Source organism: Larus michahellis, chromosome 8 (genome assembly GCF_964199755.1).
Source record: "Larus michahellis chromosome 8, bLarMic1.1, whole genome shotgun sequence".
NCBI lineage: Eukaryota > Metazoa > Chordata > Aves > Charadriiformes > Laridae > Larus > Larus michahellis.
Genome location: NC_133903.1, coordinates 14,254,362 through 14,269,736, shown reverse-complemented (window position 1 = coordinate 14,269,736; position 15,375 = coordinate 14,254,362). Strand labels below are relative to the sequence as shown.

The 15,375-nt window shown below is 37.8% G+C and overlaps 1 long non-coding RNA gene across 2 annotated transcripts in view; it reads left to right on the top strand.

The window, feature by feature from the left end:
• The window catches only part of LOC141747582 (uncharacterized), a 151,189-nt gene that overhangs the window by 21,887 nt on the left and 113,927 nt on the right, over positions 1-15,375 (top strand). For both annotated transcript variants that reach the window (XR_012588760.1, XR_012588761.1), the window contains exon 2: positions 8,971-9,098. This is a non-coding gene — a long non-coding RNA (uncharacterized LOC141747582). The remainder of the gene's footprint in view (positions 1-8,970; positions 9,099-15,375) is intronic.

Genomic DNA, 15,375 nt, shown 5'->3' with positions numbered 1-15,375 from the left:
CCTACTGTGTGCGGGGCCAAATTTCTTTTTCTGTAAAGCAGATTTTTAAACATGTGTTTAGCGTTATCCATGTTAGTACCCAGTGTTGTTCTGGATGGATCAATGTTTGTTTGTAATAGATCATATTAAGGGTAAAATGTGAGTTTGCATAAAACTCTCATTGTTTGATGTTATTAAATTATACAGTATAGAAGGTACGTCGATTTACAGGTGTAATATACCATTATGTCAGAGAGCTGTATTGGTTTCTGTTAAGTATATTTTCAGTGAAAGTTACTCATTCTACCTAAATATACGGATTAATTTGTAGGGCAATTGGAAGCTTTAGATTTATGTTGATTTTTGTGTACCAAAAAGTGTTGTTCCATAGTGTATGCCAGTAATATCGGTTTTCATTGTTTCATTTATTAAAAAGAAAAGAAATTGATCATGTCTCATTTATTGATTTAGCAGTTAATTGTATTGCTTTTACAAAAAAGTGTCAAAATAGAATGTAATCTTATTCTGATAGGCTAACACAGATTCCAATTTATGAAAAGTGAAACAGGAGGAACTTCTCAGCATTATTATTGCTTTTATTATAGTTGCAAATATAGTCTTGTCATATTATTTTTCAGTAGAATAAATGCTCCTAGCAAAACAAATTGAATAAGACCTTGCTATTGCACAGTCCTAACTAGCTAAACATATTTTGGGGTTTCAACTGTTGATATTTCAGTTTCCTGGCGACCTAGAGAAAGCAGATGAAAAGCTTGGCAAATCTCCATTGAAGAAAAAGAAGGGGAAATTGAGCTTTGGAAATACAGTCCACACATTAATTTTGAAAATATTACCTATTTCTTGTTCAGTTATATGTATTTTTATGGAGATGGTGGGGCTGTGTTCTAGGTGGCATTATAATATATATTAACTGTCTCATTTTGCTGATGTTGTGGGTTCGAGCTCTTGCTATTCTTGAAGCCTTTTCCATTAGGACAGGGCAAGCAGAGAGACGGAGGACGGGGAAAGAGCAGTGACAAGGGAATGGGGCTCCTGTCCCTGATGCTGACTCTCATTTATAAACTTGGTATAGGAGAGACAGTACTGTCTGGTCTGAGATACAACTGCCCCTGGAGAGACAGTCTTGGAGAGTACTGTGAGAGCAGTCTGAGAGCATAGGAATTTAGGGGAGAAGGGCATGAATGCAAAAAAGTCCTCTGGTTTATTCTCTGGCATGACTTTAAACTTTTGTGAATTTACAGCCAGCTATTTCAGTTGATTTACCTTCATTTTGGACTTGCATTATAACAATGTAAAACCTGGAAAAATACCCTTGTTCTGTTTTCTCTTCCTTTTTTAAAATTTTTTTTTTGTCATGGATTTTGTTTTTGTTGGGGGTAGGGAGTGGTGGGACATCCACCAATATTATTCTCATTAAAATTTAATCCGTCATCTCTTGGTAGTAAAAGCCCTTCACCTTACCTTGTTTGCGTTGTACTCTCTCCCACCATATGTGCTAAGGTGGCGGCGAGTTTGTTCCTCTGCACCCTTTGCAAATGTAGTTTAACAGAACAATAAACGGTATAACAATAGATTACGTTATCCAAGAAAAAAATTGCCCAGGCAGACAATGAGGGTAATTTGGCAGAGCTACAATGAAGCCTCAGTGAATTCCTGAACTTTGCTTTGTTAAACAGAAGGGCAACACCTGCATGGTTGGTGTTGGTTTTTACCGTTTTTCTGTAAGAAGAGGTTTTGCTGAGGTGCAATGATCTAATCCTTTCTGACTTTTTGCTCTATTTGCTGTGCTTGCCTCTGCCCCACCGCTGTAATCATTTTGCCAGTGCACAGCGCTATGTGAAACGGATGATTATTTAGCAGTTATTATAAAGCTTGTTTATTATTTAATGGAGCCTTAATGACACATTTCATCACATTTTTTCCCTGTATGTAAAATTCCAGGTTGGCATGATCTTTCAAATTCAGCCAAACGTTTGGGTTAAATGGAAAATTGCTGAGAAATTTTGAAGAAAAAGTAGTTTGAATGTAAGATGACTAATTTGATAGAAGTCAACCTGTTTTTATGCATTCATTGGATTCGGATTTGCTTTAATAATGTAATTTCTATCTTCAAAGGGTTAGAAACCCAAGAATTCATTTTCTTTATAGTACATCTGTGGATTAGATGCATCCCCTTAATTATCTTGGTAGTTTTCAGTTCCATGTTATAATGAATTCTATCTGCAACTATTGAGAAATGACAAATCAGAAGTGACAAGTATTGATCAAATATTTTCTGCAATCAAATTTTTTCAAGCAAAACTGAAATGTGAAAACTTAAGTGTTTTTCTGGATCATATCTCTTTTCAATAAGTTTTTCTATGGAAAAAACTCTAAAGATTGCATTTGGTCTCTCTTTGTTATGATTAATTTCATTTTGACTTTTTTGTAAAGTGAAATCAATACAAACATCTTACAGATCATTATAATATCATCGAGTGTGCTACACGTAAACCGAATTATATACATGTAGATCAGGGAACTGCACAGTAAAATCCAACCCGAACAAATATCTGTAAAGCAATAGCCTGGTAGAGATCTTGCATAAACCACCATGTTTCATTGACAAAGCAATATATTTAGTAGACAAAATAATATGTATCTCTAATGAGGTGTTTAAATTTCAGTCCATGTTTCACCTTGTAGTATTTCTATTTTATGAATGAACAGAACCATTAAATTAAAAATGAAATGAGGTGGTAAATCATTGATTTGGTTGTATGTGAAGTTGCCGTATGCCTCTGGATTTTTCGGGGGAAAAAAAAAAAGCTTGCAAAAATGTTCTACAAGTGTTGCCTCATTTTATTTAACTAAAACCTCATTCCTTTAAATTCTGGTCTGTTGGAAATCACCAAGAAAAAGTCAGGCACTCTAACTAGGCATGGTTTAGTTTAATGGTCAGGTAGCCCAAACCGCTGGAGCATTGGTTGTCTCTTCTATTTGACATATAATGGTTCCAACTTTTCTAAGGATGCTGGCAGCTTTAGAACAATCACAGTTTGAAGTTCACAATATTAGGCAGACCTTTAAGTGTAATTAGACAGTCACTTGCAAAAATCTCAATTGACACTCCTAGTTTCCCATGTTGTGCAGCACTGTTAGCTTGGCTCTTGGTTTCAGGAGTGCCGTGGCTGGTCATCTTCCTGCCAGGGCTGGTTCTCCTACTGCCCCTTCATAACAGCCCAGTCTTAGGACCTCCCTGTAAACTGATTGCTATAATATTGAATTCTTCATGGTTTTAAGGGCATAGTGGCATGAGTCTGATTTCAAGAAGCATCTGAAGCCTTGCTAATGTTGTGAGTCACAGAGGAAACACTAAAACCAAAACTTCACGCAATTCTGATCATAGTCAACATATTGAAACCTTTAGGCTTCCAATGGTCAGAATTTCTGGTTAGACATAGCATGGTAGAGAAAAGTCTTAAGGCTTAGGCTCAATAACTGGCTATCTACCTATGTCTTCAAATACTTACTGTTGTGATAATACTCTAGTCTCAGCACTTGAAAGATAATGTAATGTATCTTGTTATAGTAGGTGACGCTGACAGGAAAAAGCAGTGTGCTGTTTCTTTGAGCAACTGATATTTTCTCCAAGGAAGTTGCCATGACTCTTTAGAAGTTCCTCTTCAACTTTCAAATCTGTTTGTCTTGCTGGAATCTGTATCTTCAAGACATCTCTTAAACATACTGTCAAAGAACCAAGAAGTTAAACCAAGAAACACCCACTTTCTCTGTGAAAAGTGGTCATTTTCTTCATCTTGGTAGTGGCCCTAGGTGAAGATTGTTGTGAGAAACCTATGATTCCTAACGTGACTGTTACTGCACCTGGCTTAGTTCTCTGTCTTCCAGTTTAGCTCAGAGCTGCTCAGTGGCCTCCAAAAAATCACACACAAATCATTCCATTCAGGTAATTATTCTTTTTCTGCTGTTAGAAAAAAGTCATGACAGCTCTCTACAATTCTAGCCTCCATGACATTTAAAGACTTCTTTAGGGTCAGCAGCCACAGAAGTGAGGCTATTCATATGAATTGTGATGGCCCAAAGTCTGCAACTGTCACCTGTAAGGGAAACAGAAGCAAATGTTGCTGTCTGTCTGTGGAAAATTTTTGATGGGCATAAAGCATGAAATCCAAAACCTGTCCCTTGCCATCAAACCCCAGTAGTACTGGCCTCTCCAAATAACTTCAAGTATTGCAGCTGGGTTAGTCAGTATGAAACTACAGCCTGCACAATGGTAGAATTTATATTTGAAATAGCAACTACTTGATAAACTTCAATCTTAATGGGGAGACTCTGAACTTCAAATTTTTTTCTTTTTTTTCCATTAGATCAGCTGGATAAATAGAAGATATTACCTCTCCGTAGTCTCTTGAGCACTGGGGGTTATTCTGTCACTGATACATGTAGCTATTGTAGACTTGATTAAACATGTGGTAAGGATTTTGATGACTGAATTTCTACATGTGAGTGTGTACTTGCATTTCAGCTTTCCAAAGCTGAAGATCTCTTTGCGTTCACTTTCTCTGGGCAGGAAGGCCTAAGTTTTTATATTCAGCATTCTGGTTTTGATGTCCAAATCACCAGGTCCCAAGCTGTGGAAGGGAACTGACTTTGCCTCTGAAAATCGGGCTCTCTGCCTAAAAGCAGTAACTGTGGGAAACTTGAGCCTGAAACAATAAATCTTTACTGATACAGAATGACCTGCGAGTAAGTTAGCATCGTGTACTCAGTTGTAAAATGTGTATTGGATACATAAGACGTGACACTTTTGTTCTCTCTTTTCCTGATTGCATGATCTATGTACTTTGCTGTCACGTAAAGAACTTCTGATCTGCGCATGCTAAATGCTATATTCTATCCAAATAAGTTGCAGAAAGGACTGTGTAATTTACTTGCACTTTGTAACTAAGCAGCCTATGGAGAGAGAATAATTTGCTGAAAGAAAGATCAGGTAATTTTGAGTGACAAAGTCAGGAAAGGCTCTTTTGCAAGACAGTTCATGAACAGAAAATGACAAGAGGTGTTGCAAATCTTTGTTTTTGTTCAATATGAAAAAATGTTGGTGGTTCTGAGTTGGTATACTTACCAAACTGATTTCTGACAGTTGTGGACTTTTAGCATGTTCCTCAAGGGCTTATAAGTCTGGTAACCCCTGGATCAGGAATCTTAAAAAAACAGAGACACTAAGGTAGTTGGTTAATCACTTTCAAAATTTAGACTGGCTTCTTAATTTTTAACATATGTGTTATTTTCCTAGGAACATACTGAAAATACAGCACACTGAGATTTGTTACATACAATCGGTCTTAAGCTTTGTAGCACCCCAGTACAGAAATGGCCCGTGGTTCTTTTGTGGAAGTGGCATGCCTGTCTCCTGTACCACCGAGCCTTGTCGATTGATGTGACGTGGCCTGGATTTGCCAAAGGGGCTGCTGACTTACCATTTCTTGGTCATTTTTCCATTGGAGGTCACTTACAGCCTTTTTTTCCCCCCACTGTTTGAAAAATGCTCTGTGAGTCTGTAAAGAGCCTCTGAAATGAATAACAATGAGGTCAAAAGAAATAAAATGAGCTTGTTACCATGATGGCTGTTGAAAATTTATGAGACCTGCTTTGTGCCAGCAAAACAAACTAAGCTGCCTTCTGCCTATCTGCAAGAAAAATGCCCTTTATAAAAAAACCCAAACAAACCCAACAACCAAGCCCAAGGAATCTTACGTTGTTTAAGTGCAAAGGTGTGGGAACTTCTCAGCTGGAACAGCTGTAAGATTCTTAATGCTTCAGTCTTCTTTTTTTTTTTCTCAGACAGCATTAAAAAGCTCTTTCTGATTTGGGTTGTGTTTTTAAGGAAGCCTGTTCAAAAATCAAGCAGAATCCATTCATTCATTTAAGGGAAAAAGAAAAAAAAAAAGGGGGGGGGGGCGGGGGGCAAAATTGATTTGCATTGATTGATAAAATCCTAAATCAGATATTCTGTGATGCCTTATTCTACAATAATCCATTTATATCTGGCATTAAAATATTGCGGAAATTAAGGCCTTGCTGTGTGAAAAGCCACGTAAACTCACACTAGCATAGTCCCTGTCTTGAAGGCAAAATGGACATAGAGGAATGGGAGGAAAAGGGTGAGGAAAGCGTGCAGACATCAAGTAACTTAAACATAAGGTCACATCAGGAATTTGTGACAGAGCTGGGAGCTGTAGATTGTGTGAACCCTAGTCAATGTCTTTGTCATGGGCTTATCTCTAGTCTTCTGGAGATGTAATTTTTTTTTTTTAGTGAAAAGTATTATTTAAAAGTATTATTTATATTATATTTTAATATAATAATATATATAATATAATAATATATAAATTATATTATATATATATGTTTACTCAGTTACATTCATATTTGTAATGACAAATTTACCTTATAATTTGAATTCTGCTTACCATAGTGTCCAAGATCCAAATTATTATGAAAGTTTTTTTTCCTTATTTTCCTTTGAAAAATCCCTTAAGGCCCGGGTTGAGGCAGAGTGGTGAAAGTAAGGAAACCCAGTTCTGCCATTGCTTGTGCCACCCCTGTTTTGCAGATAGACTGCCATATTCACAAACTCTTTCCAGGGATTTCCATTGAAACATAAAGAAGAGCAATGTGCTTTAGAAATCTTGAAGATCAGTTTGCTTCAGAGATCACCCAGCAAAAAAAGTTGGGCTAATCTATAGCCTTTAAGGAAGATTATTGTATTGACTCTGATTTCTCCATGCAGTGTTAATACAGTGTTTGATGCTGCAGCACCTCATGTACGCTGGCTGCTTTCATAGAAATATATATACAGGGTCTCACGGGATGGAGCTTTTTTTCTTCACAGCAGCCCGTATGGTGCTGTGTTTCTGATTTGCGACCAAAACAATGTTGATAACACACCAGCATTGTATCTGTTGCTGAAGAACAGTTACACAGCGTCAAGGCCTTCTCTGTTTCTCACTCTGTCACCCTCCAGCAGGTAGGGTAGGTGTGGACAAGAAGTTGTCAGAGGACGCAACTAGGACAGCTAACTTGAACTGAGCAAAGAGAGATTCCATACCATTTAATGTCATGCTCAGCAGGAAAACTGGAGGGAAGGGCGGTTAGTTTTGATCAGCAGTTTACGGCACCATCTTCAGCTTCCTCTGATTTATTGATTGGTGTGTTCTCAATGCTATTTTGGTCACAAATGCAAGATGCAGCACTACGAAGAAAACCAGCTCCATCCCAAAGAGCCCCAGTACAGTTCGTGATCTCAGCTTGGCTTTGCTGAATGCAAAGTTCTGGGGTAATACCCCTGGGTCACGTGAACAAAGAAATGCACAGCAGTTAGAAGAGCAGAACCAGTTGGGGGAGAAAGGAAACACAAAACAAACTACTATGCACAATCTTTTAAATGAAATGTCCTAAAACTAGCTTTGTGAGGCATGTGGAGCTTTCTTTGTGTATTACTGTTATTCTACTTCATAGCCTAAAACCACTCGTTTGTTTTCTGAACTTGCTTTGCAGAAGTGAATTAGAGGAAAGGGTGGAAGAGAATGAGGAATTTAGGTCTGTGAAAAAGTTGTTATACACAAACTGGGTATTTTTGGTACTCTTTCATTCTCTTCCACTTATAATGTGATCAAATTTCTGTCTCTCCAGCTGATGAATCCAATTTCATTAGGAACTCAGTTTTCTGAAACCTGTGTCCCTTTCTCCTCACCTTTGAAGCTTCCTCTTATTATAATTCTTTTACACATTTGGCTATTTATTTCCTTCATTGTCCTTTTTTTATCTGTTTGCATTTCATTCTCTTGCTGAGTCCTAACAGGACCCATTTTTCCCCACAAGGTCTATATCAGTACAGTGCCACCGGTGCAAGACATTCCAGTGATGTATTGCACCTATACATCATCAAAGCAACAGGGTTTTGATAAACAGCTTTCTAATACATCATTAGATCATCACTGATGGCACTTTGATGATGTATTATATTAGTACATCATCAGAGCACTGTCATTCCAGTGATGTATTTATAAACAGATGGTGCTGTCATGCGAGAAAGAAGGGAAAGTAGAAGAGAACATTTCACTCTGTTACAGTACAAAACGTGTCCCCACCATTCATTCAATGAGACTAAAGACAAAGACCCTGTGAAGGCATAATTGTCTCATTAGGTGTATTAGCAATAAGTCCATTGACTTCTCTATTCGGCACCTAGTAAGCAGGCAGATAATCCTTTTGACCAGTAGTACATAGAGCTCTTTGAAACATATTTTCATGTTTGTTATCACTCAGTCATAAAGTTAGGTTTATATATTATTTTTTCATAGTTGCATGCTTGTATGTATAATTAAAATAAATTTTATTTTATATAGGCATACTAAAATTGTATTTCTAGCATACGGTGTTGTGCTCAATCAATCAAGTTGGGAGACTCCAGCAGCAGCAGATGCACTTGGCACACCACTGGACATTAAGCTTTTACTCCAGAAGCTCACTAGAATATTTTCCCCTAATTCTGTAGGATTGGTTTCTCCCCTCAAAGCCATGGCTTTGAATGAGTTTGAAGCTGCAAAACAATATTATTGATGAATTTCTCATGCTCCCAAGAATAATTACGTAGCAGGGGCAAAATTTTTTAGGTACAGAAAAAAAAAGGAGCAAGTTACCATTTTCACTTTGAGATACAGATCTTGTTCTGTGTCGTATCATAACTGCTGAGATAACTATTGAATTTCTGTCCATATCAACTGTTTTGAAAGCTAGCTGTGTAGATTGTTAGATAAAATCTTCTGTTATTATTTCCCCTAAATGAATAGGATCATCAACACATTAATATTCTGTGTTTGTGCATCTGTTGCTTTTGTATCATCTTGCTGAACTGTACTATTTAACTACTTTTGCTGAGGAAGTCTTTTCATATTTCTTTTTTAGGTGAGGAAACTGAGAAAGGCAAAGACCAGGTGAACTGTCCAAATCACACAGAAGTTTACACTGGGGCTGTCAAACTCCAAATACTCTCAACTTTGGTCCAACACAACGCAGCACAAATGACACAGCAGGTAGGCCGGTCTTACGCCGGGGTGTATTTACAAGGCTATGGTTTGGGATGACTGCGGTGAAATGTGACCAAAGTTTTTATCCAATGTTTTTGTTGAACATCTGGTTTGGACATTTGATTTTCATACATTTTTGGTAGAGTCCTCCCTATCTCCAATTAAAAAGGTGGATATTTTTAGGAAGACATTTTTCAAGATTCTTTGCAAGATTAGTCATCAAAATTAAAATTGTGTCCCCGCAAAAGATATACTTGCCAAATATATAACACGTATATAAAATATGCATAAAAACAATTATTACAAAAAGTGTATTCCAAGTATCTAGCTGTGTTGAAGGAGGACAGGAGGTGATGTGCAGTGAGATTTGCTTTCTGAATTGTGTCTTATTCCTTTAAGTTAAGAGTAAAAACTTATAGTGCAAAAGGGACTTCAAAGTTAAACACAGTTTCATTTTGCACACGGACAAATTTGCCGTGTAGAATTGTAGGTGAATCTGTGTGAGAAAGGATATTCCATCAAAATTGTGTATGTAGCAGTGGATATATAGGGGGGAAAAACATATACGTTGCTTTCAGCAAAGATTCGTCAAAAGGAACATAAGCATGCTGCCTAATCAAAACAGTAGCCAGCACAACGTAGTATCTAGAGCTAAAACTTAATAAAATCACTGGCAGTGTGGGTCTAATTTCCTTCTTTGCATTGTTTGCCTTGAGTAATTGTTGTTCTAATTCCTGTATTCCAGTATTCCTTGTAAAGTCACAGAACAGAAATAATTTCAAGACAGTGAATTTCATAATTGAAATACATGAGAAAAATTAGTAAAGAAGGAGGTACTGTTATATTAATTCTACAGATGGAGAACTGAGCACAGAGAAATAGGATCTTTTCCCTGAGGTCCTTGTGTCTGTAGTAGAGATGAGACTTAGAGATGAGAAGATATGCCAATCTTCAGTGTTTGGTTCTAGTGTCTCCACTATAATTTTCATGTTGCATCTTGGCACATGCAGTGAAAGCACCAGGTGTGTATAAAGGGAGGAAAACCCAAACGAAATCAAAGGTGTACTGCAGCTGTACTTCTTAATGCAGGAGTCTCTGACCTGGGGAACACTAAAGCGTTCCGAGGTCTGCAGGGTTCCCCTCAAAAGTCTGAGCTTGTGCTAAAATCCTTCCTGCATTGAGGGACAGAGTTTGAAATATATTACCGCATTGCATTTTGCCAGACCCGAAACCAAGTCGCAGAAGACATCACTAATGCCAACGATATGCCAGGTTATGTCAGCAAGAGCGTAGCCCATAGGTCACTAAGGCAAGCAATCCTTCCCCTCTGTTGGGCACTCAGGAGAGTATATCCAGAGGCTTGTGTGCGGTTTAGGGTACAAGACATGCATTGACAAACTGGAGCGAGTCCAGCTAAGGGCTACCAAGATAGTCGGGGTCTGCAGCATACGGCGTAAGAGGAGAGGCTGAAGACCTTGAATGAGTGCAGTGGCTCTTCAGGCATGGCTCAATATGCCTAAATATTGTGCCGCTTTCTTCCCTAGAGGTTCTATGTTGTTTGGGGATTCAACCAACACAATATGAAAAAGGGAAAATAGCGTTCCAGCTGTGTTCAGTAGAGGTAGTGGATCTTAGGCTGTGGAGATTTGCTGGCCAAATAGGAAACAGAAAACTGTGGATATATGCAAGTCTCGTGAAAGTCTCTGAAGCTTGGCATTTGGAGAAGGATAATTTTGTTTATTGGAGGTAATGAAAAATACTGCTTGGCAATCACTGTTTAGCAGTGTTTTGTGCTCAGAGATGGAACAAAACTGGTGCCAAAACTATTCATGTTAGATTTATGCAGTCATTAAAATTGAAAGTAGGTGGGGTGTTCTGTACTTACCATATCTTCTGCTGTGGGGATTCAAACAACTTCTTTTAACACTGGTGAGTGTTTTCCACTTGAAAGGTCTATCAGATTGAGCTCTGGTGTATAAACTACTATATGACTATTCAAAGAGTGCAGCAAGGTCTGAATTTTTCTCAGCTCTTTCTGTGTAGCACACTACAGTAGCCATGACGTTTCAAAGAAGAGCGGGCAGGGTCATCTAAGTCATAGCAGCAACCCGATTAGCTGGTTTTAATCACACAAACAATTTTAGCTCAGTAGGGACTTGGGGGATGGTTGTCTGTAAAACTTCCAAAAGTCAGTTTTAGGAGAATATTGTGACAGTTATTGTAACAAAGGAAATAACATGATGTAGTAGAAACAGATTCCTTTCAGGAGGGAACAGTCTTAATTCTAACAAAAGAATCTCGTAGAACAAAATGGTCTCGTAGGTCATTCAAGCTTTCTTTTTTTTTTCCCCAATGATAGACAATGTGGTTATCTGTGTTAAGACATATTTATTTATAAAAACCAAAATTTCCTCAGTCAAAATAGAAAATGCTGTCAAATACGAATATCTGGTTGCTTTCTATACAAATGTAAATAGTAAAATGTATTCTTAATTAATGGTCACTTTCGCATTATTTTATGCAAAAGGTGGATGAAAAGAAATCTGAAATTCTTGTTTTAAAAATTCAATTTATTGGTCATCTGCTTCTTTAGGTTACAGTCTATCTATTGTAGCCAGAGACAAACACATAACTAAATGGAAAAAATCAGCTTTAAGGAGCTGATGAGTGGAGGAGCGCAGAGCCTGCGGTGCGGGCAGGCCCACCCCAAATTGAGGTGTATTTTATGCACAAGGGTGAAAGCATATCTAAAGAAAGCATGACATTTTCTAATTATTATATTTTTTATTCCCTTTGGTGAAATTGGGAGGGGGTAGCAATGTTGGGCTACTTGAAATACATATATTGCTCTGAAGACAATATTTTAAAACAATATGAGGAGTTCTGCTTAGTGAAAGAAGATACTGTTCTCTGGTAGGCAGACATAGACTAGGTCACGTAGCTAGAAGGAAGTAGACCATGAATGTGTGCATTTCCCTTTACTTGGCACTTTTAAACTCAGATTTGTGATACTATGTTCAGTTTTGGACCTCTAGTACAAGATGTTGATAAACTTGATCAAGCCCAGAGATGGACCCCAAGGTAGTCAGGGGCTGGAAGGGAGGGAAGCCAAGGGAAAGAGTCTCCTCTGAGCTTTTAAAGATGGCTTTAAATTTATAGCTGTAGCCTTTCTCTGGAGTTTTCTTGTTGGATAAACCTGTCATAAGACCCACTTTAAAGAATATTCTTTCCAAATGTTACATTGATTGATATGACCTAACAGTTTCTGCTTATTTGAAATGTGAAGCCTTCCTTTTTGAAACAGTGAGATTTAAATGGGAAAGGCCAAAATTTTTTGGCATGTGGGCAATACAGAAATATCTCCAAAATGGGTGTCTGAGGTCATATGTGAAAAGAATTAAAGTATACTTTAATTTTAAATATACATAATAGAAATGTGAGATATTTGGAGTCATGGTACGATTCGTCGGCTGCGAGAGGCAAGTGTTATTTAATACCAGTTATGAGTAAAATGAAATAATTTATTATTTCATTTGGGTTTCATTCAATGTAAGATGATTTCGCAAGCTTTCAGCAATTATTTTCTATATTGATCCAGGTTAAGGAAACAAACTCCTTCCTGGTCTTTTGCTTCAGAAGCAAAAGGAAAGCGTTGGAGGCCCTAAGTACTTTTTCAGATACAAAAGAACATTTATATCAATGTAAGTATAAAGGAGTAGATCTGAAATGTTGGTCAGCCAACTGTGTGTGTCAAAATTATTAGTTATTATTATTAATTATTATTGTTACTGCAAATGGGACATACAAAGGGAAATCATGCTTTCTGTCAGAAATGTGAAATGAGATTGATATTGGGTAGTATTCCATTATTTCAAGATGCCAACAGTTTTGACGCTCCAATTGCAATTACCAGAGATAGTGGCTCAGCAAATTGAGACGGAAATTAAGTTTGATCGCATGAGAGAGAGAGCACCTTAAAGAGCTCTCCCTCCCCCTCTTTAAAGGTTGCAGATTTGCCAGTAAGCTTTTTCCTCAAGAAAGGGGGAGTGTTAAAAAAAAGTCATAAGTCAGAGAAATCTCAGACACTATGGAAGTTCAGGCGAGTTCATCAGCTGCCTACAAATAATGTTGCTAAACACTTTTCACTGATGTGGCCTGCTGTTCTACATCACGTCTACTTTTTATCTAGGGCCAGGCTCAGGCTAGCTCCTTGTGTCCTGCCAACATACTCCGTCAAGTCAAATAGCAACATAGAATTTTTTCTTCTACTTCAGAAACCATCATCTTGATGAATTGCTTTCCTTTATTGAAGTATGGAGGTTTTATACAGTTCCTACAGAGATCTTTACAGTTCTCTGTAAAATTTCTTTTTCAGAAATTTCTTGGGGGGAGATGGGAAGCTTATTCCATGGTTGAATCAAGAACGAATAAAGATGACATATATGGTAAGATATATTAGGCAATTTCAAGTAGTTAGGAATTTAAGTAAACGTAGTACTTTGCACTGGGTCGCAGAACTGCTGTAAAGAAAAATGGGATCCTCTTGACATGTCCCCCTGTAATATCTTGAAAGATATTTTAATTGTTTTGATACTGACATTTGTAAAAAGGAAATGTAAAGATAGAACGCATGTTTGATGTGGAGAGCAGGAGAAACTCTGCAAGCCAAAAATCAAAGCTGAAGCAGATGCCATCCTTTCCAGGCCAGCTGAATTTAATACTCATTGCTATGTATTTAGGGAGGTTAGTTTGTTAAAGACTCACAAAAGTCTACCACACTGCCAAACAAAATAATAATCATTCAGTTGTCCAAAAAGATAAAAATACAATACTAGAGGCACAAAAGCACACTGTTGAATAGTTGCATCTGAACTGCTGCTGTTGTGGTTCTGTAACTCATATCATTTGCTCATCAGTTGTTATACAAATCACATTTTTGTGTGATATTTTATAGACTGAATTGAATGTCATCTTTTGAGCCTAGGTGTTGATGATCAACATGTGTCTGACTACGGACTTATATGTATATGGTCAACAATTTCACGATTTTTTATTTCAAGCTAGGATTTATATATGGGGCTTGATTTATTTTCATAAGTGAGCAGAGGATCTAAATCATGTAGAACTGTGCAAATTGCCCTTCCTTGGATCACTGGTACCCTATGCAGTCCCCAAAAGGTCTTGGGAATGTGGTGAACCTTCCCTGAGAGTCAGGTTTGTAATGGCCAAATTTCATCTCATTTTACTTCTGTCATGCGCTATTAATTATGGCTTTGCAAGCACAGCCTTTCCTTAATTTGATATAGGATTTTAAAAGCTTATGCAATTAAATGGGCATACAATGATCAGCAGACACTACAGTTTAGAAGAATAATATTTATTAACTTGTAAAAATGACAGTGATTACAATCCAAGTAAATGTTTCAGAAAACATGGAAAGCTCTGGCTCAGCCTCAGCAGTGAGGAGCTCCTATGATAGCGCTGAACCCAGGACAGTTTATGCCTTCTCTAACATCCTGCATATTCTTGGAAATGTGGACCTCTGATCACCTCCCAGTGCTACAGAAATAACTGTCTAATGAAAGAAGTAGGCTTTAAATGTCATTAGGCATAGTACAGAGTTCGTAATTACAACAGAATGCTGTGTGGTCATGGAAGACGTCAAAGTCTGAGCTGGTTTTGCTGTAGCGTTTATGTAGCCTCCAGGGACAATTATTCTTTAGAAATATTCTAATTCATTACACACACTGTGGCATCAACTAAGCTCTGACGCACCTTGGTGGAGGGATGACCTTCCTGGTAGTTATCTTGGAGACTGAGAAGTGTGTGCAGTTTTTGTATGAGAGTTTGGGGGATGAATCTGCAGTCAGTGCCCTTCTTTGTTCTTCTGACCACATATTTTTCTCTGTGAGGAGTTAAACTTTTATTTCTGAGGCAGCAGGCTACTGTGGTGCGAGGTGGAAACTGAAATTTCATCTTCCCCGGCAGTGAAAGCAGGCAGTGCAATTCACTGTATAGAATCAGCAATAACAGGTTTTTGTCATACCAAGGCTGTGAGAGGGCTTCATTTGTCTTGGGAAGGAATTGCATTCAGAAGAGCGGTTGTGCGGTGTACCCTGCCGCTTCCAGAGTCCATGTCACTATAGAAGGGGGCAACTGCAGGTAATATTCACAAAAGTAGGTGTGGTTTCGGTCACTGGAATTAAGTTAATTCCTTATAGATACCAAAAGGTATGCTAATTGACCATCACAATAGTAACATGAAGAATTAGTTCTGAAACAC